Source organism: Martes martes, assembly GCF_963455335.1.
Source record: "Martes martes genome assembly, chromosome: 7".
In the NCBI taxonomy this organism is placed as follows: Eukaryota; Metazoa; Chordata; class Mammalia; order Carnivora; family Mustelidae; genus Martes; species Martes martes.
The window spans coordinates 110,014,557-110,039,147 of record NC_137894.1 but is presented as its reverse complement, the minus strand read 5'-3'; the positions used below and the strand labels follow the sequence as shown (position 1 = coordinate 110,039,147).

Below are 24,591 nucleotides of genomic sequence, written 5' to 3'. Positions count from 1 at the left end.
AATAAAATGTTAAAAAAAAAGTCAAATTATTAAATATTTGAAAGCAGTTACAACACCATTTTTAAATTTAGCTATTGTTATTCAATGCCCTTTTTTTATACTACACTGATAATGCACATGAACCCTCTGGCATATCTGATACCAGCCTACTCAGACAGCTGTCTACTCCTGTTACAAACACATTTAGGGGCACCTGGGTGGCTCAGTGGGTTAGGCCTCTGCTTTCGGCTCAGATCATGATCCCAGGGTCCTGGGATTGAGCCCCATTTAAAAAAAAAAAAAAAAAAGCCCACATACATTTATATACAAACACATTTAGCACTATTTTTTAACTCCCTATATATGGATTTTTTTTTCCCTTAGTTTGTCACCTGAATGTTACCTATCAGCTTTGCCTCTACAGGAGCCCTACAACAGTCTTCCCAATAGTAGCTATATATTTTCTTTGGTTCTTCTTTGAAAAACAGTCTAATCTCACCCGGTTGCCTTGAACCCAACTTGGTTTAAAGTTAGCTAAAATCTCTCCATGCCATATTCTACTCCCAAAACAAACAAACAAACAAAAACTAAAAAGCACAGTCTTTTTCTTACATTCATAAGAAGCTTCAATCATTTTTAAAGCCCCACCTCTGAGAATTATTCAACTTTGCCTTTATTCTCTTCAAAAATCATTTACTCAGCTATATGACTGTCCCTATTCTCAGTTACACACATGAACTAAGAAATGTTCAAGAAAAGTTTAATCAGCCATCTTGTTTCTTCAAGATAGTCCCAAAATTGTCCATGGCTGACTCAAGTATTAGACTATAAGCCTCATTTTCTGCACATTTCTGGCGCAGTTGGTTAAGTACCTGACTCTTGGTTTCAGCTCACGTAGTGATCTCAGGGTCATGAAATGAAACCCCAAGTCAGGTGTCAAGTCTGCTTAAGAGCCTCTCCCTCTCCCTCCGCCCCTCCCTGCCATAAGCTCACACACTTCCCTCTCTTTCTCAAATAAATAAACTTTAAAAAAAGAAAAAATTAGACCATAAACCTCATTTTTGATTAAAAAAATAATAATGAAGTGACTATATTTAAGGGGAAGAGTTAAGATACAAAAGGTCAGTGAGTGTCTACCCAGCTGCAAAAACTGGAATAGAAGAAAATCAAAATAATTCATTGCATGGGAAAAAAGCAAATGCCCAGGGGGAATAAGTGGCTTACCCAAGTATACACATTTGGTAGCAAAGCTAACACTAGTATCCAATCTCCTGATTCCAGGTTTGGAGCTTTTCTACTTTAAGCATTCGTTCAAATGACTAAACGGGATTATACAAAATGAAAGGAGCCAGACACAAAAGAATACATATTGTATAATTCTATTAATGTCAAATTTCTAGAAATGGCAAAACTACAGAAACAAAAAACAGATCAGTGGTTGCCTGGGGCTGGGAGTGGGAGCAAGGATGAGGAAGGAGGGCAAGACAGAACTTTCTGGAGAATGAAAGTATTCTAAAATTAAACTGCGTTAATGGTTGCACAATAATATATAACTTTATTAAATTTAAGCTGTGGGGCACCTGAGGGGCACAGTAGGTTAAGAGTCTGACTCTTTTGGCTCAGCTCTTGATCTAAGGGTCATGAGAGGGAGCCCTGAGTTGTGCTCCACAGGGAGTATGCTTAAGACTCTCTTTCCCCCTCCCCGCCCCCACCCACCTAGTGCACTCTATCTCTAAAATAAATAAATAAATCTTTTAAAAAATAAATACAACTTAAAGCTGGAAACTTTATGAGATAGAATTTATACTTCAATAAAGCTAAAAAATGACTAAGAAGGAACTCGGATTTTGGCTTTAAGTCCACAGAGCTCTAAGGAAATTATATGTCAAAAAGTATCCCTAGCTGTGCCGTGGGTGGCTCAGTCCCTTAAGCATCTGCCTTCAGCTCAAGTCATGATCTCAGGGTCCTGGGATCAAGCCCTGCATGGGTCTCCCTGCTCAGCAGGGAGTCTGCTTCTCCCTCTCCTTTTGCAGCCCCCCATACCCCCTGCTCTCTCTCTCAAATAAATATTTTTTAATCTTAAAAAAAAAAAAGTATCACTGAAACACACACAAAAAAAGCTTTTTTCCCAAACTTCAGATCCTTTTCTCTTGAAAATTTCCAAAAGTTAGGTACTTTATTTTCCAACCTTACGTTTTCTATGGATACAAAAAGTAACAGGAAGTGCACAAATACACATATAGGAAATGTGCATAATTCCTCTGAAAACACTTTCATTATTGATCATTATTTCCTTTTAGATAGGATCTGCACCGCTCTAAGTAAACCTCCGCAGGCAGTTTAGAATAGAAGATGCACAGACGACTGGGTAACTCAGTCAGTTATGCATCTGCCTTTGGCTCAGGTCATGATCCCAGGGTTCTGGGATCAAGTCCCACATTGGGCTCCCTGCTTTCTCTCATAACAGTTAATGCTTTATATCTATGAGAAATACCACTGTTTGAACCTTAAAAATGAACAGTTTTAATTAATGGAGGCCTAGATATCTGTAATTATGTCAGAGGAAGCAGTCAGGATTACTTAGTAAACCTATATTTCCCATGCTGCTGAGGCTTAGTTTACCCAAGCTAACGAAAAGACCTTTTGGCCTCAAGATTTTCAATTACCAGGATGCCTGGGTGGCTCAGTGGGTTAAGCCTCTGCCTTCGGCTCAGGTCATGATCTTGGGGTCCTGGGATCGAGCCCCACGTCAGGCTCTCTGCTCAGCGGGGAGCCTGCTTCCCCCTCTCTCTCTATGCCTGCCTCTCTGCCTACTTGTGATCTCTGCCTATCAAATAAATAAATAAAAATCTTAAAAAAAAAAAAAAAGAATTTCAATTACCACCTTCCTAAAGCCCTAGAGTTTTGACAAACTTCCTAAAAGAGAAAGAAAAATCTGAAACTTATAAAAAGAAAGCTAAATGTTTACCCTAGCTTAAGCTCTAAATTTAAAAGAGTAGGTTTCTCAAAATTACAATCTTTTGACATTTGGTAACTGAATGAATTAAGTAGTTATTCAAAGAATTCAAGACATGAAAAATAGAATACAATCTCAGCTGAATATATTTCTCTTTCCGTGTGTTAAAAAACTGAGTCGGGGGCACCTGGGTGGCTCAGTGGGTTAAAGCCTCTGCCTTCAGCTCAGGTCATGATCCCAGGGTCCTGGATAGAGCCCCACATTGGGCTCTCTGCTCAGCGGGGAGCCTGCTTCCCGCCCCCCTCTCTCTGCCTGCCATTCTGCCTACTTGTGATCTTTGTCAAATAAATAAATAAAATATTAAAAAAAAAAAAAAACTGAGTCAGTCAGCTACCAAATGATGAGTGCCCTAATTATCAAACATACACTTTCTCCTTGTGAACTTTTCACAATAACTGGCTTAAACTTGCTAATCATAGTCCCATGAATGGAGAATACTGCTGCTCATTTTAGTTTGTTAGTTCTCTTCAAGGGACACAGTATAGTTTTGGGTTGGTGTTTTTGTTTTTTTTTTTTACATTTTTCTTACTGCAATGAGGCACACAAAGAAGGTGAAGTGATGTTCTAAAAACCAATCCCTTATAGACAGAGACTCCATAGATGAAGACAGAAATAACAAAGAAGACATAAGAATGCATTCCAGGAAACTGGAAGAGGGGGATTATGATATATTAAATATTAAACATAATAATATGACTGATACAACACCCTTAACAATGAATGAACCAACAACCCAATATCCCTTTTTACATGGAGTAACAAAATCATTTTTTAATAAATAATAATAAACACTACCCCAGTCTCTTGCCTACTGCCTCAGAGGAAATGAAATCATTATAATAAATCTATTGTAACACAAAAGCTAATGTTTTACCAGGAAATGTTCTGTGAACTTTAAGAAAAAAAAATCCTACAAGGATGTTGTCAACTCCCACATTTTCTACCATGATTGGGAGAGTTTCGGATGACAAACAAGGAAAAGAAAGAAATGGAGGGACAAAGAAAACCTAAGAACTCTCCCTCACCTCCAAACAAAGCAGGCTCACCAACCACTAAGATCCTGGGCCTCTCTCAGTCTCCTTCCCTTCACTATCTACCCCAAACATAGCTAAAGTCTGAAACAATGGATATAATACAGAAGCTACAAATTATATTTTTCCCGCCTTTACTACCAATCAAGATATTATGATCAATTACATTTTTTAAATTATGAAAATGATTTTTAAAACTAGTTTATGGAATGATGACTTAAGTCATTTAATAACATTGCTATGCTTTTATAGTTTGATGATTTGTAAATATTGTTTTTACCACATGCAAATTTATTCTGGCTCTAGATATTAATGGGATTTCATATCTCATTTAAGGGACATAATCCAGCCATAAAATTATTAAAAATTTGAAATTCAGTCATGGTTCATTAACAGTCAATTGAATAAAAAGATGTACATAAAAACAAAATAGTTTCATTTTCATTTTAATTATATGTTTGCAGTAATTTAAGTAGAAGAATCTCCCATTTTTATGTTACTTTTGTTCATTTATAATCAGAAAGTTATAGTATTTAAAGTTATTATCATGTATTATTTCTCATAACTCAGATTCTAAAATAAATATTAGTTTCTCATTTACAACAATGATTAACATCAATATTTTATTACATATTTATAATGTGAACTTTATTTACATTAACCAGTCATCAAGACTGTGACAAGTAGAACTGTTAAATCCAATCAAAACATCATGCTGTCTTATTTTTTCAGTTCATCCTATTGTTAAAATAAATGTGAAAAACCCAAGTTCTAAGATAAAATAAAAATAGGGAGCAGTTCAATAGTGATCTTTAAAGGTTTATTCCATGTTTCAAGTGAAATTATACTACAGAACAAATACAAAAGAGAATAATAGCAAAAGCAAGTTTGAACCACATCAAACTTGAAACATACGTCCTCTTCACATGTCATTTTCTGACCAAAAACAAACGAACAAAAAAATTATCACAAAAATATATTTTAAAAAATAGGTAAGTGAGCTATGTGGTTTTGGTAAATAAAGTCTTTTTAAAAGAAAACTTAGGGGTCCCTGGGTGGCTCAGTCATTAACCGTCTGCCTTTGGCTCAGGTCATAATCCCATAATCCCAGGGTCCTGGGATCAAGCCCTGCGTTGGGCTCCCTGCTCAGCCAGAAGCCAGAAGCCTCCTTCTCCCTCTCCCACTTCCCCTCTCTTGCTGTCTCTCTCTGCCAAATAAATTAATAAAATCCTTAAAATAATAAATAAATAAAAAGAAAACTTAAATGAAATTAACCATATAGCTCTGCTTTCTGTAACAAATATGAGTTAACTAATACTGAAATATATAGCATAATTCCATACGCCCTATATGTTCTTCTTCCATTAAAAGTAAAATGTACAGGGGCACCTGGGTGGCTCAGTGGGTTAAGCCTCTGCCTTCAGCTCAGGTCATGATCTCAGGATCCTGGGACGGAGCCCCGCATAGAGCTCTCTGCTCAGCCTGCTTCCCCCTCTCTCTCTGCCTGACTCTCTGCCTACTTGTGATCTCTCTCTGTGTCAAATAAATAAATAAAATCTTTAAAAAGAAAAGGTAAAATGTACAGTATCATATAAAGTTCATATGGGTTGTATGTTTAGAATATTATAGAGGCTGATAATAAGGTCATTTATTTACTCAAGGAAGAAAAACCTATGCCAGGCAAGTGATATAATTCATTTTATTGGTTTGATCCCTAATTATTCCAAAGTGAAAATTTTGGGATATGGAGGGAGGTTGAAGAAGAGTGGGCTGGAGAGCAGAAGGGAGAGAGGGAAAAAGATTCAGACATGAGACTAATCTCTTAAAAAATATATCTTATACATCCCTATATAATAGTCCTCAGTTGGGAATTTTAAAATGGTTTTGTTTTTTTTTTAAGATTTTATTTATTTATTTGACAGAGAAAGACACACCAAGAGAGGGAACACAAGCAGGGGGAGTACAAGAGGGAGAAGCAGGCTTCCCTCTGAGCAGGGAGCCAGATGCGGGGCTTGATCCCAGGAACCTGGGACCATGACCTGAGCCAAAGCAGACACTTAAAAACTGAGCCACCCAGGTGTCCCTTCAAAACAGTTTTTTAAAAACTGATTGTAAATATCTTTTCAATGTTTGTCTCATTATAGCAAACTACAATTTAATGACAATTCCAACTGCCAAAAAGAAACCGTATGCCAAAGAGTACAGAAATATAAGCCACATACTCATTAAGAAGGAAACCAAAGAAAATCTTGAATGGATCCTCTAAACGCTATACCTACTACACTACTGCTGACTGGAGTACTAACAGAACTAGTATTGATGCAAGGTATAAAAGTACTAGAATAGTAATACTTTAGTTTCAGCATTGTTTAGAATCTTAGCTGTGTTTTGTCTTTTTATTTTAAGTATGCTCCATGTCCAACATGGGGCTTGAACTCACAACCTTGAGATTAAGAGTCGCATGCTGTACCAACTGAGCCAGCCAAATGCCCCAGTTGTGCTTTATTTTTTAGTTAAAAAAAAACTATTTTTTAAATATTTACTCTTATGATTATAAAATGGAAACTCTTATAAATGTTCTATAATATGAAGTGGGTGTATTTACCATTTAATTAAAACAAGAGACTTAATGCAGTTTATAGTAAATCAAAAATAACCATTTAGGAAATTGAAAAAAATACATAAAAATATTCAGGCATGTCTTATAAAACATTGTTTAATTTCTAGCATAAACCCCTTAAAAAGGGTAAACACCTCACTAGTCTTATCTCACAGATAGTGCCATTCTTTTCAAAGAATCGATTTTTTATTTTATCAGCACTGAGATTCTGTTTACTTAATGGACATAATGCACAGCAATATAGAACAAAGAGCCCAACCACTATCTTCAGAAGACAAAATATTCTAATTTTAATATATACATTATTAGTTTCTAGCCTTGAATTCCAAGAATATGTGAACTGTGAGAAGTAAATTTGCATACCTGATTACAGCTGAGAAATCTAACTAAAGTGCCATAAACCAAAAAATAATTGCTTTATATTCAAAGGCCCAAGTTCAATTTAGTAAACAGTCTAGACTCACTGCTTCATATTACAGGAGACAGAGGTTAAGAAGTGACCTTGGGATTTTGCTTTCCAGATGTCTTGAAAGGTCCATTTCTTAATGAAAGTATCTCTACTCTTGATAAATACTTAGCTTACTACCCAATCAATATCTTTGCCCATATAAGACTCTATTTGATTTTTGAAATTTTAGGACTGCTGATACTATAAAGAAAAAAATTTAAGAACATAACAACATGCACAAAGGATCAAGACTACGTCCCTTGTGATGAAATGCACAAGTTAAGAAATGACTATCATACACTCTACATTATGGAGCATATTTTTATGAGATTGTAAATGAGAAATTCAGTAAGCCTTAAGCATATACTTTCCATTATTTTAAATCATGAAAAGGTTTTTTAAGTAATTTTTAATATAAAACATACATATGTATATTCCACAAATGACCAAGTACAGATATATGCCCATACCAATTCCCTTGCTCTTTTAATTAAAAATTTATGTTCCTTTCGGTCATAAAAATCTGGGTTTGGGCGTTTTAAAAGTTCAAATACATACTAAGCTATGCTTTGCTTTGGCACTAGCTCCCCCTCCAGACCAACCTACTAATAAAACCGCACTTAAAAAAATAAACAACAACACAAGTTTTTCCAAACCACAAGAGAATTTCAAAATTCACCCCTTTTAAGGACATTCCAGTACTTTAAAATAACTAATTAAAATTGAAACCAAACATTGCATAATGTAATCAGAATTATTGTTTTTTCAATTCCATACATCTCAAATAGGATGACTTGTAGGAAAACAACTTCAAGTGACTCTTTAAATTTAAGAACATCCTAAACGATCTACATGGTGTGATATTTTATGGAAATTATTTTGAATCACTACCCTAATAAACCACAGCATACCACTCATATTAACTCACTACTTGCTCAAAGATACACTTTTGCATGTTTCTGCAATCTATACAAGTTTCATTCCAGTTGTTCAGCTCTTCAATTCAAGTAACAATTCTCAATTTATGAAAGCAGCAAAAGGAAAAATCCATGCCCTAAATCACTCTTCAGTGGTCCTAATAGCCTATTCATTTCTAACTCCCTACATTTCTATATATTAAACTGTAAATTCACAAATACAACTGTTTGAAATGCCCACCTTAATTGATACTACTATAGTATTTATAAATCAAGTAACTGCCACTTTGTATACACATTTTATGGTATATTTCACAAAGCTGGCAATGTACAAGACCTTATCATTTGGCATAGAATTTTAGGTTATTTTAAAGAAGGGAAAACACAACTTGCTCCATTATTTCCGTATAGTGCTGTTGTGCTTAATTTCTTTCCAAAATGTTTTCATAGCTATAATGCACCTTTTAAAAGAACTATGTATAAAAACATGAAATTTAAATTAAATAAAGTAAATAAATATACACTTACCTCCAGGAGTAACAAGAAGGAAAAAAAAAAAAAAACTATAATGAAACCTTGCCTACAGTTTCAAAAGAGAGCCAAGTCAAAGTTCAGTCAGTTACCCATGATGAGCTTAATTCTAAACTGATAGAAAACTTTTGTCGAAATCTGTTCTGCGTTACCTTGAAGTTGGGGGTTATCTACTGGGGATTCTGCCTTTTCCTAGGTTCACCTTCTAGAGTTGGCATAAATCCACTGTAAATTAATTCAAACATGGGAAGAAGAAACACCACCTCTCTCTGCCTTCCTCCAAGGCCTCCAATCAAAAGGCTAATAATATACGGCAAAACGCTGAAAGCTCACCAGGGATAAACCCTAACCAAGACACTGCCATTTAACTTAAGATATACACTGCATCTCTGACGTTCCGTGTGGCTGAAGATTGCAATCCCCACAGCAAAAGAACAGGTGCTGCACCCGACAACCCACTCACTCTTGCAGGACAAATCTCCTTTAACTAATAAATAAGGACTCGTTTCACCTTCCCAAATAAGTTTAGATACTCAAAAGCTGCCAGCTCATCATTTCCACATCAGTTGAGGGGGTGCAGCGGCACTCACGCCTTTAACTGCCCAGGCACTGGCCCCTCGCCGGGAGCGGATCTTTGTACAGGTCCACCCCCCGATTTCTGGCCCGAGAACCCCTCAGAAAAGCCCGTAACATACAAGCATCCTCCTCCCCACAGTCGGTGACTACAGGGACCGAGTTGCTGGCGAAAGGGCAGGTAGGTGGAGAGGAGAAAAGAGGGACACCTCCCACCCCCGCCCCCATCCCTTCTCCTCTCCTTGGCTACGGCCCCTGCCCGAAGCAAGGATGCGCGACGCCGAGGACAGCCGCGGCTGCAGGCGCCCCTCACCCCCAGCCCGCGCCCCCGGGCCGCGCCAGAGCGTCCCGGGGGCTTCCTCCCCACTTTTCCCGGAGCCCCTGGGTAAGCAGCAGCAGTTGCAGCAACAGGCCCGGGGAACGCCTGGTGGGGAAAGAGCGGCGACAGCCCCGGATCACACCCCCGGCGCCTCCTCGAATCCCGCACTAGCCCAGCCCCAGACCCCGAGGCGCGCGGGGCCCGGCTCCCAAACGCCCCCTTACCCGAGGCGGGAGCAGAGGCGGTCTCCGCCGTCCCCAGTTGCCGCCGCCACCGCCGCCGCCACAGCCCTCAGCCGCAGCTGCCCCGTTGGGGAGTGGGAGGGGTGGATGGGTGGAGGATGCTACTCCCGACTGAAAGGAGAGGAAGAAACGGAAACAGGAACCGCCGCCGCCGCTGCTTAACGGAGCCTTCGGCGCCACTGACTGAGCGAGAGCGCGAGGCGGCGCGAGCGGGGCAGTCGCTGACAGCGCGAGACGGAGCGCGAGCCGGGTCCCGGGCGCGCGACCCCGAGCAGCACCGGCCCCATTCCGCGAGGAGAGGAAGGGGACCGGTTGGCTGGGGGCTGGGAGGGGGCGGTGTGGGGCGGGGGCCTGGAGCAGAGGGAACCCGGCTACTCCGGTCGGCCGGAGATAACGCGCGCACGCGCCGGAGCGGCTCTGACAACGAGCGCAGGCGGGGAAGCCTTGGCTAGCGCAAGCGTGCGCGCGCGGGTGGGGGCGCGCGCCCCTCAGCGTTACAGGCTTCTGGGAGAGGGCGCGCATGCGCCGGCCGCTGCCACCTACGGCGACCCTGGCATGTGCCACGGCTTCTTCCCGCCCCCTTCTCGCTGCGCCGGTGGATAGCGTAGCTGCAGCATCCGCTGCCAGGCAGAGCCGCGGGTCACAGAGGGACCGGGAGACTTCCAGCAGGGCAGCAGCTGCGCTTGGGCGCCTGCTTCCTACACGAGCGTAGGCCGCCCTCTACCGCCTGCAGGCCGGAGGCTGACGGCGGCTCGACTCGAGCCGAACTCCCCATTCCCGGGAGCGCCATCTCCAGGGAATGTCGTATTCTCGACAGCCGGGGAACGGACTGGCCCGAGCCAGTTCATTCCGCGCCCCTAAGGAGCACTGGTACTGGAGATTGAAGCAGGCTTCCTGCTACTTTTTAGAGGGGATCGCGGCAGCTCAGCCCCTGCAGCCCAGGTCTGGCCGTTCGACTGCAGCTTGCGGCGTGACCAGAGAATGGCATCGCACCCACATGCAACTAGCGAAGCCCTCTTTTATCTTGTGAGAGCTGTTTCCACATTTGCCCCGACAGAAAGACCTCCCACAAGGGCCTGCGTTTGATGCCTAGCCTCTGCCCCGACCCGGGGCTGCGACAGCCCCTTTGAGGCGGAAGTTTATTCGGTACGGGAAAGAGAACTTGGGGGTGCGGGACAGGGGTTCCCTAGGATGCTTCCTACCCGCTCGCACTCGGGAAATTCCTGGCGCCCGCGATGCAGAGCAGTGGGCCGAAGACCTAGCTCTGACCAGCCCAGACCGCGAGCAGAGCCGAGGGCCCCAGCGCGCCAGCCGGGGCACACAAAGTAGTCGCGGGCCGAGGGAGGGGGTGCCACGGGGTCCAATCAGAGACACGAGCCGTGTGAGTGGAGTGCGAGCCGACCAATCGGACGGCCGGAGGATGAGCTTCCCGTACACAACTCTTCCCTGTAGCCTCGGGACCCAGATCCCAAGCCTGGAGCGCTGTGCCGACGTGGGAAGCGACATGGTGCCCCAAGCCCAGAAAAAAATTTTTCTCTGGACTTGGGTATTTTTAAGTAAATGCCTTGGGTACTTATCCCAAAACAAATAGCGGCGGAGTTTTAGATGCTGAGTATGGAAAGGATCACGGAAAAGAGATTTACAAGGCACTGGCCTGCCAACACAGCAATCTGCCTAATAACGTTCATAAATTTACAGTATTTATTGAGGCCTTTTTATAGGCCAGGAACTGTATTACAGAAAAACAAATAAGATAACAGCTGATTCAAAGAAGACAAAAAGTTCCCTGTCCTCAAGAAGCTCGGCTTCTTCTTAGGTTTCCTGGACCCTGTGACTCTGGTATTTACTGTCAGTCCTTTAAGGAAAAAGCTCTCAGCAAAATAGTTTCCAGTCATCTTTATGACTGTTATCTCTCTTAAGAAGAGAAAGTTGAGGGAAAAGTAGAGTGACCTGTCTGAAGTTACACGAAAAAGATACTGGCAGAGCCAGGATTATGTTCTAGCTCAGAGAGCTTGTAGATCATCATTCAACAATGATTTATTGAATGCACGGTTGCCATCCGCTACTAAAGAGGTTCCTGTGCAGAGCTTGCAAACAGCAGAATTCTACTATAAGGGCCACAAGCTTTGTTTGTCGGAAATGAACGGAAATTTTAGGCTTATGCCATCGTAAGATGAAGTAAAGGCTAATGTCTTATCAGTCATACTCTAGATCATTTTCAGAAGTCAGGTAAGATAGATATTTACTTTTTAGTTTAAACAGCATTTTAAAAATATTTAAGCAACATTTTCAATCAACTTTGACCTTGATTTAAGGACAGATTGGCTAGGTGTCTTCTTGTTGGGAAAAAAAAACAGACTTCTGAATTTTTTCACTGAAGTTGTTACATGGATAAATCAGAGGGATTCAAGATAGGTATTCTCTTTGAAATCATTTTGCTTTATTCAATACATTGTACCAATTTTGTATAAATTCTAGACTTCAACTTGTTAGATTTCTGTATATAACCTTTGTCATTGAGTTTTTGGAGTTATGTTATAGATTTTTGTGATTACAGTGTTACCCTATTCTCCAGAACGTGACTGTGAATCTCAAGAGTAGTTATTAGCTAAATAAGATTTTGAATAAAATTAAAGAGCATGGCACATTAAAAAAAATTTAGCAAGGATGTTTAACTTTAAAGCTTACCTTATATAATACTTTAAGATCTCCAAGTTCAAAGCTTTATTTTACATATGCCTCAAAACATCCGATTTTCCATCTGGCCTTCATTTTTCCTTTCCAAATGTAGGAATTAAAATACATATCTTCTCAGGAGTGCCTGGCTGGCTCAGTTGGTAGAGCATGTGATTCTTGATCTCAGGGTTTTGAGTTTAAAATCTTTTTTAAAAATTAAATAAAATACATCTTCTCTACTGCCTTCTGCTTTAAAAAAAAAAAAAATCTGTCCTAGGAATATTTGCCCAAAATTTAGTGTATTTTGGTAGGACAGTATATTACATATTAAAATACCAGATAATTTGGGTGTCTCTACAATACACTCAGAAACTACTTCTCTAGTGACTCTGCTCTGTTGAGTCAATGTGCTCAGCCTGTGACAGAACAGTGTTATCAAGGCCCTTTCCAGGACATGCCCAGGATTAGCTGCCACCTCAGAACTGGAAGTATCAGTTATACAACTGACTTTGGGAACAAATCTTTACACACTGAATTTCAGATCAACAATGAATTTCCAAAAAATTCACAACAGTTCCAACTTTAACATTTCTTTCACTCTCTCTGGAAAGGAATTACTAAAACTCTGCCTCTCTCTTGCTAGGTTGTTTCTGAGAAGGAAAATATCTCCAAAAGGTTCTACACATTACTAGCCACCAGAACACATCTCTGTCAAAGATGTTTTCTCCACAAGCTCTAGCTTCCCCACCACCACCCACTGCTGTTCCTGGGCCCTCTCACTCTCTCTTCTCACCCCAGCTGCCTGCCTCTGCCTCTCATCACTCCTAGTTTCTGATATTTGCTTAAGCAAGTAGAAGTGCTCCGCCACTTCTTCTACCATTCCCTCACCAGCTAGGTTTTAGACCCATCTTTGCTTATCTGAAAACTTACAGATAAGTTCTGCTCAGCAAGAGACGGTACAGAACATTCTTTTGTCATATTATACCAAGTACTAATAGAACCTTGTCAGTACATTATATTCTTTTACACAGCCTGTGTCAAATTCTTAGTCATCAACCAGAGCTGTGGGGTCTTGTGGGTGGGGCAAGGAGGAGTTAACCATTAGACAATGGAAAAGATGAAAATGAAAGTTAAAGTGAATACACTAGTAGCCATTTTATTGAGAGATTAGCTAGATCAAAGTTAATGAACTTGAATATTATCACATTTCCAAAGTTGTGAACATTCATGCAGAACTGGTTTGAAGTTTACTACTACCATTTTATTAATGACTATAATAAAAATAATAGGCTAGGTGTAATATTGCTGAGTGCCAGGCGCCATGATAAACTCTTACCTCCATCATGCAATTCTCAAAGCAACCCTTTGACACAAATCCTATTATTATAATAGGGGGATCTAAGAGGTCACAGAGAGGAGCTAAAGAGGTTCTCAGCAGCAGCTACTTACCACATAGTTGAGAAATGTTTCCATTTCTGCTAGTGTGGACCAACTGAATGTCAGTCCTGGAAACATTCTTAATAATTCTTAACTGTACTTATTTTCTGAACATTGCTCTAGGTACATTTACTTAGAGGATTCCATCTTACAGGAAATCATTCAAAAGACAGCACTGTTATTATTACATGCAAAAAGGTGTGACCTTGAGATAATCATTTTACCCATTTTGGCCCTTAGTTTTCTTATCTGTAGAATAAAGGGGATGGTCTAATGGAATTTTAGTTATTTGCCAGTTCTAAAACTACAAATCTAGCCAGCTTGACAAGCCATTGCCAGCAGCCACAACAATGAAATATGGAAAAACGGTCTATACTTTGAAATCCAGTAAATGTTTTTGTCATTTTTGAGCCAACTCCTTAAATAGAAATTCAGTTTACATCCACTTATTAAAGAACAAAGGCAATCTTTCCAGTCGGAAGAGTAAATGAACTGATGGATTTAAAGACTTATGAAACTAGCCAAACTATCCCTTTCTATGATCTGCCTATATGGCTGAAATTTCTGTCTTCTTCATTGAGATAAAGCATCATACAGTTCACACTGTTCACAACCACTCTTTTTACTTCCTCATTAATGGCGTACTCTGTGTGTGTGTGTGTGTGTGTGTGTGTGTGTGTGTGTGTGTTTTAGGTAACCAAACCAACCTCCAGCTATAGAAGGGCAATTCAATTAGCCTAAGTCAATCAGTAAATTAATTCCCTAGGATGGTAAAGACTTGCTTACTCCCTCTTTCCTTGCATATAAAGAGATCATATTTTCATAATACATCCCTGCCACTCAACCCCACTGAACCATGTTACTAGTTATAGCCACTAGTCTATAGTGGGTTGTGGGCAGAAGTGATATGTATCGCTTCCAGGCATAAAATTTAATTGCAAGTATAAGTTCTCACAGTGTTTACCCTGCCCCGGTCTCAAAACCAATATTATTGAAGATGATAGAGCTTTTGTTAGCCTGGGTCCCTATAAGAGGAAAGTGTGGAACACCCCACCTCCCACCCTCATCAGGTCAGGATGGATATATGAATAAAAAATACACCTTTATTATTTAAGCCACTGAGATTTGGGGTTGTTTTTTACTGCAGTATGACTTGAAGTCTAGGTTATGCTAGGTCTTAGATGATTTTAATTCTAATTTAGGTATATTCTAATATACCTGAAAACCACTATAGTCCTGGAGTATGCTGGCCCAGTCAGACTGGAGGGAAGGATTTTTAGTCCTGCTTAGGGGAGAGGATTCTCTCCTAACAGATACAAATGAGTCAGGCCATAACAGAGATTACCACTGGCAGCAATCTAACAACAATAAGAATTAAACTTAAAATGAAGTCAACACACTGAAGATGGGAAACAAAGAGAAAAAACCTTGAAAATATGTTTGAGCTGGTGATTATATCATTCCTGAAGGCTTCTCTTCTCTGGACTTGTAATATTACAAAATAATAATCCTGGTTTTCTCCTCCATAACACCATGAGCAGAAATTACATCTTGTATATCTTTAATTTCATCACGGCTCCTAACACAGATATAGCTTTGGAAGTACTCACAAATATTGGATGAATTAAGAATTTTATAAATATAATAGCTCATGCTCTTGCCTTTAGAAACAAAATGTCACTGGAATTAACAAGGGGGGAAAAGTAACTTAATACAACCCAATCTTTTTACAGATAAAGAGATTAAGACCCAGATACATTTCAAGATTTATCAAGTTCACATAGCTTTGTTATGACAGAAGGAAGGGAAAAAAACTAATAATTACTTCATCAAAATGACCATAGTTTCCAACTGAAAATAGAGAAGCAATGAGACATATTACCTTGGTAGTTAAAACCTTTGAAGTTAAGACAAATGTCGCTTACTTACTAGCTATATGTTCTTGGACAAGTTACTTAACCTCCCTGAGCTCTGGTTTTCCATCTGTAAAAGAATAATAATCTCTAGCTCATAGGTTGAGGAATAAATGACTCAACATGTAAAAAGCACTCAGCACAATGCCTGACACATAATAAACATTCTATGTATTGCAGTCCTATCAAATGGTCTTTATTCATAGCTAAATCAATTTTTTTTGCATTAGGATAGATCCATTCTCCTTTATCTTTCCTTTCATTTAATTCAGACCACTGACCTGTGTTTTTCCATCATGTATAATTATAGCACAGCCTATACAATTGCCTAACCAGGACTGCCTTTCCTATAGGAACTGCTCCCCCTGTTTCCACACATCTGTCATATGACGGCAGCAAGAAAAGCCTTGTTACTACTGATTGGCCATTGGCCAAAGCTAATTGCTGAAGAGGTGGACACCTGACCCAAGTTGGGCCAATGAAGCCATTCCTCCAATATTTTTAGACTTTGGAAGGGAGGTCATCTCTAGTCTCAGCTGGATATATCATCTGAAAGCTGTCACTGGGCATGTTTTTGTTTTGTTTTGTTTTTGCAAGTAAAGAAACACATTCTGCTTTGACAGAATGAAGTCGATGGACAAAGGGAGAAGAACAGGTGAAGAAAGTGTCTTCGTTATGCTGGAGATCTCAGTTCCAGGTTTTCTTGACTGTTGACAGAATCTCTGCCTTTCCTTCTGCTGTGGGTTTCCTCTTCCAAGGTTTCCCTCCATATTCTTCTAATATATTCCCTATTTTGCATAAACTAATTTCAGGTGGGTTTATTTTAGCTGTGATTAATGCATGTAATGTATGTATATTATCATAAAGTAGAAAAATAAGAAGTAAAAATCCTTAAATTAATTAAATTCATTAACAACTTGAATGATACTTCTAAGAATATGATCAAGTTTATAAAAATGAATCAATAAATCTTCATCAACTATATGTAAAGCAGAGACTTCAAATTACCCCCCTATATCTGTTCTTTCATTCTTCCATAACAATGAACCCCCAATTTTTAGATGCTCATCTTGCCACTCAGCTAAAACCTAATATTTTCCAGTCTCTATTGTTGCATAGGTGTGGCCACATGACTAAAGTCTGGCTGTTGAGATCAAAGTAGAAATGTTGTGTGGGACATCTATTAAAAAAAAAAAAGTCATAAAAAGAAAGGGAATATATCCTTCTTATCCATTCTCTGCATCCTATTACCTGCGCCGTAATGTGATGACTGGAGCCCTTTCAGCCATTTTGGACCATGAGGAAGATAGCCAAACCCTGGGGATAGCATGCATAATAGCGAGGAAGGAGCTGGCTCCCTGGCAACTTTGTGGCCCCTCCATGCCAGTCCTGGGCTGCTACCTCCAACATTCTTTCATATGAATAAACAAACAAATAAATAAATAACTAATAAGCAAGCTTCTCTCTTATTTAAGCCACTGTTTTCTAGGTTTTTCTGTTACATGCCACTGAACCTAATCCTGATACAATGCCATAGTAGTTTGATAAATTATGTTGGATCCTTAATACTCCATAAAAAGAGAAATCCAAAAAGATTTGAAAGAAATATAAAAAGACAAATATATACTACTATATTGAAAAATTTTAAACCAAAAATAAAAATACAGACTGAGGAAGGATGGGATAGGTGCAAGAGAAAAATAAAAATTCAGAGAGAAAAATTCCAGCCAAAGAAGCCAAAAATTACCCGAGTCACTATGTTATCAATATTTGTTCCAGTAAGAATGGGCCTTGCTGAAGTCCTCAAAGTTCAAGGTCCTGCTTTGCAGGGGCAAAACCCTATTTATCAGTTCACGGGAGGGAAAATCAGAATCTGAAGGGAAAGACTAACTCTAACCAAACTGACAGAAGTCTGAAAGACCAGAAGGTCCCTGGAGGGCAGAGCCCCTGCCTCTCTGTCTTGATCACCACTATGCATCATATTTGCTGAATGAGTTAATTAATTTTCATTACAGTATAACTGCCAGGGGGATCAAGAAACTCCTAACCTCTGGCTAGTCAGGGTCTTTTACAGTTTCCATGGGAACAAGGCAGTATGGAGTCACGGCTCCGAAAGTAGATTCTAACTATATTTGAATCCAAGCACTGCCACTTAATAGTGATGAGACCTTGCGAAACTTTTTAAAACCATGTGTTATTTTTTTTCATTCATGTAAAATGGGAATGAAAATGTTATCTACCTCATTGGGTTGTCATGCCTGTAAAATGAGTTATTACATATAAGGCTCTTCAGAACAGCACCTGGCAGAGAGTTAGCTCACAACAAATGTTAGCTGTTTATCGCCTTAAAAAACCCTGAGCTAAAGCAAGCGTTTGTGGACACTATTATTATTATCCAATCTACATCCAAAGTCAAGATAACATGAAAACAGAATCTCGGAAAGAAAAAGAAATAGGTGATGGGCAAGATTTCCTGAACCGAAGGTTGAATGTCGTTTCAGTTCTGCAGTACATGCTAGAGTACAAGTGTTGGTATTTAAAACAAAGAACAAAGGTTCTAAAAACAACCCCCTATAAATTGTGCTGGCAGAGTTTACAAGTACACTTGTAAACTCACATGGATTGGGTCAAGGGGAGCTAACTTATATTTTTTTCAAGGCTGATCATTTAGTTTAAAATATACTCCCTGTCTTCTGGGCACTTCTGTCAAACAGCTGAGAAGTCCATTCAACCTACCTGAGCTTTTTAAGGTTCAAGGAACCAAACAACTCAGGTTACTCCAAGGAAAAGAGGATCTGAACTGTTTTCAGTTCAAAATGCATGAGCTGAAACTGACCCTGTGGCTGAAGCACCATCAGACACCAAGGCAGCTGGAGATCTGATCCGTATCTCCACCCCTCTCACGTTCCCCATCTCATTCTCTGTTCTTCTGCTCTTTTCTCAGTGCCAACTGACTTCTTTTTTTTTTTTTTAAGATTTTTATTTATTTATTTGACACAGAGAGAGAAATCACAAGTAGGCAGAGAGGCAGGCAGAGGGGGTAGGGGGACGCAGACTCCCTGCTGAGCAGAGAGCCTGATGCAGGGCTCGATCCCAGGACCTTGGGATCATGACCTAAGCCAAAGGCAGAGGCTTAACCCACTGAGCCACCCAGGTGCCCCGAACTGACTTCTAGTTTTTAGTCTAACTTTTGGTTTCTGGGGCTCATGATTTTTGTTCCCTTGTAATTTCATAGTATAAGACACAGTCTTAAGTTTTTCTCTTTCTTGATTCACGTTCTCCAGAGAAGGAAATCTTGTCAGGGCTTTGTATCTTTCTCTACTAAGTCACATCACAGGTCTTCTGGACCTCAGTCAAGTACTCATTCTGGTCCAAACTACCTTGTCAAGGTGGTGGTGGCTGCCCCTTCAGCAGGGGCTCTGGTCCTGAGCATGTAGTAGAAGTGGGGGAAGGAAATACACACAGGGATTGATATCACTGACAACCTGCTGTAGTCCTTTCCCTCACTTTCCCCTTCAGCTTTCCACAACTCTCCTCATCTTTCTAACATTCACATACAGATCTTACTACTCTGTCCTTCTGTCCCCAGTCCTTAGCAATTCAACTCAAGCTCAGCCTTCATATTGATCTCTGCAAATTCTCTGATGCATTGTTTCCAGTAAGTGTTTAGTTCATGAAGTCAGGTAGACTCTGTTGGAATTTGCCTCCACATGGACCATCTAGCATCTCACCAACAAAATGACTCAGCCCCCCTCACACTGTCACAAGTGAGCTCAGAAGAAATCATGAATTATGTAAAGGCAACACTCATGGCTCCTTTTAAAATCAGCGAAAAAGTGAAAGCCCTAGGATAATGGAACTAAACTGTCTTCACGTAGGAAAGATAGACATTTTAAAAGCTAACCTACAGACAAATTTTATTAAAAGCTAATTCTATCAGAGTTTATGAATATCTAATATATAAATAGCATATCACTCTGGGGCACCTGGGTGACTCAGTCAGTTAAGCATCTCACTCTTGTTTTTGGCTCAGGTCATGATCTCATGGTGAGATCCAGCCTGGGGTCAGGCTCTGCATTTAGTAGAGAGTCTGCTGGAAGACTCTCTCGCCCGCCACTCACCCCACCTCTGAAAATAAATAAATAAATAAATCTTTTTAGTAAAAGAAGAAGAAATCCTGTAGCTCTAAATTAACAACAAGGGGGACTGGGAAATACAAAGGACCACATGGGTGTTTGGTGAGCACTGATATCTCCACCACAGGCAGTAGATGACCAACACAATCCCATGTGGCACAGCTCTGGATAAAGTAATTTAAACATAAGATAACCAGAAGATGAAATGGACAGCAGGAGGTGAATTCCAGAAATCGTGAAGGACATGATAATGGATTAGGTAAAAAAGAGACAAACCATGAATGAGATTTTGGGCTTGGTTGATGACTTATTTCATATCATTAATGTAGTCAAAGTTCAGTATAATCACATTTAGAATCAGGTCTTCTGCTCCCAACCCAATATTCTGTCAGGCTCAATACTTCATTTACAAAAAGCAAAATCCTAACGAAGGATCATTGAATCAGATGGGGTCCGCAGTGTCTAGAATAGTGCTTGTGCTATTGGAGATGCTCAATGAACATTACATGAATGCATAAGTGAATGAATGAATGAATGAAGAAAGTGACTTTACGTCAATGGAAAGGATTTGGCCAAAAAAAAAAAAAAATTGTCTTTACATGTTAGATCCTCCAAATGGTTTCCAAGGAAGTTGTAATACCTTTTAATAGCTATTCTTAAAGTAGCCTAAGAAACCTTCCACATACTTATGTCCACATTCCTAAATAATAGAAGAAATCCAATTAACTTTGTCTTTCCTTTTATGGGAGTATTTTTCATTTTTAGAATAAGGGCCTAATAAAAGAATCTATGCAGCTCTTTCACTTTTAATATTCTGTGTGCCTCTAAGACAAAATGTGCTTGATTAGTTCTACCTTACAACTTACAATGAATGCATTTACTGACTCCTCCCAGATAGATATGGCTGTGGTGATCATATTTTACTCACCAAATGGAGTGAAACTAAGTCTAAGCACTAAATCTAGTACTTAAAATCTGAATTTGCCTGGAAGTCCAAGACACATGGATACCACGGATGAGTCTGAAATATTTATTTAAGCTCTGCGTGATTCCTCATGACCTTGTACTTAAAAGTGTTCTTGGTTGTATATCAGTGCTGATATTCACCAATAGGGCAAAATTCTGATTGGCCAGGAGTCTATTTTGATTATCTGAGACTGTGCAATAGTATTTTGAATATTCGAAGAGTACCTTTGTCTTCTATGAGCTTAATTAGTAACAGAGAGGTTAACCGAATCTCTGGTAAACAAGGTTGCACTCAGATCATTTTGATTCTGTAAGGAGAGTTTTTAATCCTTTTTTCATTATCTCCCAATTACCACTTACCACTTTGTTCATCAAGGACATGGGATAAATTTTACACTCATTACAACAAATCCAGTATCACACGCGGATGAAGTAAGACAAATTTTAACCGACACAAACTAACTTGGGTGTGTGAGTGTGTGTGTGTGTGTGTGTGTGTGTATACATAATGGTTTTAGGATTAAATCAGTCATACTCTGACAGAGAGTAGCATGAGCCATAACGTCTGGAGGTACCTCCTATATTGATGACTCAAAATTTCCCACATATACAGTCTAGAAAAACCAAACTGCTAGATATAGATGCTCATTAAATTGCTTATACAAGAAAAACAATATTTTTTATTATAGTTGAAATGAAAGTTGAATAAAGTACATCAGATTTCCCCTAATATCCTTACAATCATCTTCAGCTGCTAAAATCATCTTCCAATGTTTTCTAGACTCAGAGCAGCACAACTTACTCTGATCCTTCAATTTTCCCAGCCTCCTTTCTACTAACATTGGAACCACGTACTAGCCAATGGGTGGCAGACAGAAATGATATTCTTACTTCCTACTCTGGTTATAAGTGCTCATGTAAGAACCTCCAGCTCTTTCTTCCCCTGCCTTGGTGATCTTGGAGGCTAGATATTTCAGATGGTCTCACTCTAAGATAGGTAGGTTGCAAGGATCCCTGAGTGTCCATTAGGAGAAGAGCCATCCGACAAGCAGCGGACTGTGACATAAGCAAGGAATAAATTTTTATTGCATTAAGTCACTAGTGTTAATTAACCAACTACGATAGTGACTAAGAGGATAATGGGGGCTGAAATTTAGCCCCTGGTTGGTACCAAACCATGTGGCCTGGCAGTCTTTTGCCAAAATGACTGCCCTGGTCTGCATTCCCTCAGGGGAGTTGTACCTTCATAATCCACATAGAGATGCCGTATGGACTATCAAAAGCCTTGACTGTATCCCCTCTCAACTGGTCACCTGGTCTCCACTTTCTCCCCTTCACAATCCCTCTATGAAGAGCTGCCAAACTAATATTTCTAAGGCATAACCCTGATCATGATATTTCCTGCTCAGAAACCCCCAGAGAAGTCCCATTGCTTTGTGGATTAAGCTCAGAATCCTTAACATGGTCTCCAAGATCCTATCCCATTCATTGGACAAACCCACCTGTGCGCCCCAATCATTACCTTTGTCTTCTCGATCCTGTGTTCTCCATCTCTGGAAGCTAGTGTGACCTGAAACCAGGAGCTCCGTCAGCCTGACTCCACATAGCAGGTACCTCCCAGCTCATAGCCAGCGGTCACTGATCCAGCTTACAAAACCTCTGCCTTCACTCCCTCCACAAATTTCTATGGTATGGAATTTCTTCAAGTCCTCCAGCCTTCAGGAGTCCCCTTTTCCTTTAATATCCAAATTTTAAAAGCTCAGCTTCCATCCCATACATAATAAAGTCACCTCCATCTGGTTTATTTGTGGGGGAGAAGGAGGTCTGTCTCATAGTTTTTCTTAAGGCAAGTCAGTCTATAGGCTGTTCCCACATTCTGGCTCTGCAACATAGCAAGAATTCAGCTGTATTCTCATCCCTTGCTGGAAGGTGTCAATAGCAACTCATCTTACTTACATAGAAGTCCCTATTTGTGTGGAAGGTGTCAATAGCAACTCATCTTACCATGAGGGAACCAAGAAGTGAGGGAAAAACAACATAAAATGCATCTACTTCTACTCTATGAGCAGCTAGGATTGGCAGATAAAATATAAGATATCCAACTAAATCTGACTTTCAGATAAACAACAAATCATTTTTTAGCATAAGTATTTCCCAAATACTGCACGAGACATATTTATGTTAAGAAATTACTTGTTGTCTACTTGAAACTCGAATTTAACTGAGCAGTCCGCATTTTTATATGCTAGATCTGGCACTATAAGTAGTGTCCTCCCTTTTGTTAAATTCTTGATCTTTGGTTCAGATTGGGGAGGAAAGCAGGACACTTCCTGCCAACATATAAACCTCCCAAAACACTGCCGTGTGTGTGTGTGTGTGTGTGTGTGTGTGTGTGTGTGTGTATGTATATATGGTATCATATTGTATATTTGCATCAAAATAACATTTCCCCCTCAACAGCAATGTTTTCCTTCCTATTATACATGTGTTATAATGATTTCTACATACTAATATCTCCCATATGACAAAAATAAGCCTCTTGAAGTCAGGATCTTATTCTTCATATTCGTTCATTGGCTAGTTAGATCTTGGAGGCCTCTTTCTGGCATTAACTATCCACTTGCTACATTGGCATTTCAAGAATTCAAAACTAGACAACAGCACCAGAGATTTTAAAGCAGATAACAAGAGTCAGAAGAAAATGCCTTAGGCACGTATAATAGCAAGTCCTAGCACTTTTTCTGACTTACATCGGCCTTGGATTTTTACTTTGGGACTTGCACATGTTTCCAAATATCTCCCAGTGTCTTCCAGGAAATACTTGGGTTTTACGTGAGGTGCCTCAGACATGTGTAGGGACACATGGGTTATGGCTAAAAGTCATTGTTTTAAGATAGCTCTCCAGAGATATATGTAACTCTCTTCCTAAAACATACTAGGTAGCAACCCACTTTGTGGGTGTCCTTTCACTCTTACAAACATATTTACACGTTACCTGCAGCGCTGGGAAGGAGCAACTTGGCCACAGGTTAACATCCGGTGAATCACACAGCCTCACTCTTCAGCTCCTACATCCTGTGCTTTTTTGGCAGCACCTCTGAAAGCCAGAAAGAAAGGTAGGTTAGAGTATAAACGTTAATTAAACACCGTAAATACTATATAGAATCATCGAAACAAATGGCCTTGTTCTCTCTCTCCCGTATTCAAACAAGCACGATGCTTGTTTATTTACTATAATGATTCTTTTCACAAGGAATAAGGAATTAATTACAGCCATGGAAGTGCCCTGGAGTAGCAGTAGAAAGAGTGGGTAGGCTCTGGCTCCTTTAAGCAAGTAATCTAGAGATGGGGGACATTTCCCAGACTGCTTTATGGAAATCTAACCCTTTTGGAGAACTTTGGCTACTTTACTGAAAAAGAAGAAGAATATATATATGCATGTATATATCAAGTCACAGCAGTTTTAAAAATGAGATAACATATGCACATGATAAAAAATGCAAAGGGTATATGGAAGGGCATAAAGGGAAAAATGAGCCTCTCCTCCACTCTGCCCCTAGTCCTCCTTCCTTGAGGCACTAGTGACACCAATTTTTATAACTCTCTAGATGTATTCTCTGATGTGTATAATTATATAGCCCTTAAACAGATTTTATTTATACTTAATATATATTATATAAAATAATAGACTATTATACACATTGCTTTTTCAACTCCTTTTTAAATATTTTTATTGGGAAATATATAAGTAAGGATATAAAAATTTAGATGGTGATCTCACATTTTT

The 24,591-nt window shown here is 39.7% G+C and overlaps 1 protein-coding gene across 2 annotated transcripts in view; it reads right to left on the bottom strand.

Annotated features, from left to right (window-relative positions):
- Positions 1-10,131, bottom strand: part of FUT8 (fucosyltransferase 8) — a 304,241-nt gene extending 294,110 nt beyond the window's left edge. The window contains exon 1 of one of the 2 annotated variants that reach the window (XM_080808026.1): positions 9,659-10,131. The gene's annotated coding sequence lies outside the window, so the exon portion shown is untranslated. The remainder of the gene's footprint in view (positions 1-9,658) is intronic. The other variant, XM_080808027.1, reaches the window with a different exon arrangement.
- Positions 10,132-24,591: the final 14,460 nt, after the last annotated feature.